This window comes from Heloderma suspectum, chromosome 6 (assembly GCF_057233095.1).
Source record: "Heloderma suspectum isolate Gila_16-S chromosome 6, 16-S_ref, whole genome shotgun sequence".
NCBI lineage: Eukaryota > Metazoa > Chordata > Lepidosauria > Squamata > Helodermatidae > Heloderma > Heloderma suspectum.
The window spans coordinates 100,913,625-100,916,958 of NC_139463.1; positions in this window are offsets into that span (position 1 = coordinate 100,913,625).

Consider the following 3,334-nt stretch of genomic DNA (forward strand, 5'->3'; position numbering starts at 1 on the left):
TGGCCATGTTGGCTGGGGCTGATGGGAACTGGAGTCCAACAACATCTGGAGGGCACAGGTTCTCCACTCCAGCCCTATTAGAGAAGAGGAAGCTGCCTTATACAAAGTCAGGTAATTTGTCTATTCAATTCAGTATGACAGTGGCTCTCTAGGGTTACAGACAGAGGTCTTCCCCAGCCCTACCTAGAGACTGGGGGTAGGGGATTGAACCTTGAACCTCGGGACTTTTTGTATGCAAAGCATGTGCTCTGCCACTGAACTATGACCCCTCTCAAAATTAGAAGTGCTTTATCTCACTTGAATTCAGAGAAGCCAAAGATCTTGGAATGCCACCACCATTCTATGTAGAATGGAGCTAGGCATCCCAAAATCCCACTGAAATAACTATGTTTTTGTTGCCCACTGAAAGGTGAGCAGAGATGGAGCCAGGTAGACTTCCTTTGGGTGGGTGTTGACACCACAATAGAGATGGCCTCATTCCTCATGCCCATCTGACATACTTCCAACAGTGAAGGAACACAGAGTAAGGCCCCCAGTATTGACCTTGGTGTTTGGGCATGTTCATATGGGAGGAGTCGGCCTTTTCCCTGGTCTCAGGCCATTCAAGGCTTTTAAAGTCAAAAGCAGCATTTTGAAATGAGCCTGAAAATGAATTGGTAGTCACTGAAGATGGCATAATACAGAAGTTATATGATCTAACCTCCATGACCCAGTTTACAATCTGGCAGCTGCATTTTGAAGCAATTGAGAACACATTAAAGTAATCTAATCTGGATGTGACTAGGGCATGAAATACCAAGGCCAGGTCCAACTTCTCTAATGAAGATGGCAAAAGGTTGTGCAGAAGAGGGAATTCCTGCAGGCACATTGTTTCTCAGCCCTGCATGAAAAACTGCACCTATCAACATTCTTTCTCTTCCATAACTATTAAGGACAGAAGAACCTTGTCCTTCTAGGTATCTGGTTTTGTCATACACAAACTAAGTGTCCTGTCTCCTATGTATTACTCTGTCCTAACTCACTAGCACCATTACCCCCAAAAAACCTGCCCTGCACATGTTGCTTCCAAGCTAGAGCCTGTTAGTGCTGCTAAGGCAATACTGTTCTGCAATTAGCTAGTAGAATTAAAATGGAGGTTCCACACAAATACTTAACATATTATCCAGGGGTAATAGGGAATGCCAGTTCTAACCTGGGACTAGCTGGCACTGGCTCCCATACCACCTCTACCCCCAGCCCCATCGCTAGTCACCTGGGTCAGGTCAGAGCAAGATAAATTGGTAGCAGCTCCGATGTGACACCCAAGTCCTTGAGTCCTGGCAATTTATTATTCATTAAAAGCAGTGCGAGGCAATCACCTTGGATAGAGACATCTGTCTGCATTTATGAGACAGCCAGCCCCAAAGTGGAAAGCATCCAGCACCTGGGAGGAAGAGTGGGTGGGTGGAAGGTGTGGATGGATGGACTCAGTTGTATTCTTAGTAATAATGTTTTACTATGACAGAGCACATTTCAAGTGTTCAAGCACCTCCCACAAATGTTCTCACTATTCCTTACAACAGCTTGGTAAGGTAGGCCAGTATTATCACCAGAGGCATTGCTAGGTTCTTAAAAGATCCAGGGCACAGGCCCACAACACATATTTGCATATCAGTCTAAGTGCACGTCTAATATATGTGTGTGTGTGTGTGTGTGGTGTGTAAATGCAGTGTGCTTGCGTGTGTGTATGGATTACATACATACATACATACATACATAAGAAGTGTGCACTGACCCCCCACCCCACTTCAACTCAGACCCCAATTCAGCATTTTGGAAAATATCCCGCTTCTGCTCGGGCCAATTTGTAGTTGGACCACTTCAGCTCAGCACCAAACCTGAATCAAGGTTTAGAAAAATGAGTCTTTATGCTTCCTGTTGACTACCATGGGAAATTAGAAAAAAACTAACTTTTGTCTCTTGGTCAGAACTGGATGATAATTTCAGGCATAGTAGTCCCCTAGAAGGGGATTACACCTGCCCAATGTCAGAAAAATAGGTGCAGGGTTTATCTTTTGATTTTCTTTTAAAGGGAACTGCCAATAATGTTTTAATTCCTTGGAAGAATTGGATAAAAATTTCAGGATTCATTGCCCCATCAGAGGAGATCATGTCTGCCAAATTTCAGAATGATAGACACAAGGGGTTTTGTGCAAGAGTAGACTTGACATTTTGAGGTCTCCAAAAGAGAACATACTTATCTTCCTATGTTTCTTGTGGACCATTGTTCTGAAAGTTACAGACAGTCTACAGTTGTCCCTAAGTAAGAAATCAGCAAAGTTTCAGAAGGATAGGTGCATCAATTCATGTGTAAGGGGAGTTCTCCAATTTGGGGGAGGGAGGGATTTACTTTCCCTTCCATTCAGCCCTTCCCCAAAAGTTTGTGGGTAAATTTGTATGAAAATGCACAGGTCATTAGAGGTGTCCCCCAGGCAAGAAACCTGCAAAGTTTCTGAAGGATATACATGCATTGTAATTTAGAATTACTAGAATTTATTTACATTTCACCAATGTTAGCAGCAGGGGAACATGTGTGGGAAGGTGCTATTGCACTCATGTCCTGCTTGTGGGTTTCCTATGGGCATCTGGTTGGCCACTGTGTGAACAGAATGCTGGACTAGATGGACCTTGGTCTGATGCAGCACGGCTCTTTTTATGTTCCTAAATATAGAGTGCCTCTGAGCATGTACAGAATGTTTTTCTTTCATCACTGAGCACTTACATTCTCCCCCTACCAACTCTATTCCCCTCCATGCAACCACCCCTCTTCATCCTACCATCCTCCAGCAACTCTCAGAGCCACTGTCTGACTCTCACAGCCACTGTCTATTATCTTTGAGAAATCATGGAGGAAGCGAAGTGCCAGATGACTGGAGAAGGGCTAATGTTGTCCCTGTCTTCAAAAAGGGCAAAAAGGAGGAACCTGGGAACTACAGACCAGTCAGTCTGACATCAATCCCTGGGAAAATTCTGGAGCAGATTATAAAGCAATCCATCTGTAAGCACCTTGAAAACAATGCAGTGATTACTCGAAGCCAACATGGATTTGTCAAGAATAATTCCTGCCAGACGAATCTGATCTCATTTTTTGATCAAGTAACCTCCCTTGTGATCTGTGGGAATGCTGTGGACATAATATACCTCGACTTCAGCAAAGCTTTCGACAAAGTTCCCATGATATCCTGATGAGCAAACTAGCTCAAAGTGGGCTACATGAAACAATGATCAGGTGGATCCACAGTTGGCTATAGAACTGGACTGAAAGAGTGCTTATCAATGGGTTCTTCTCAAACTG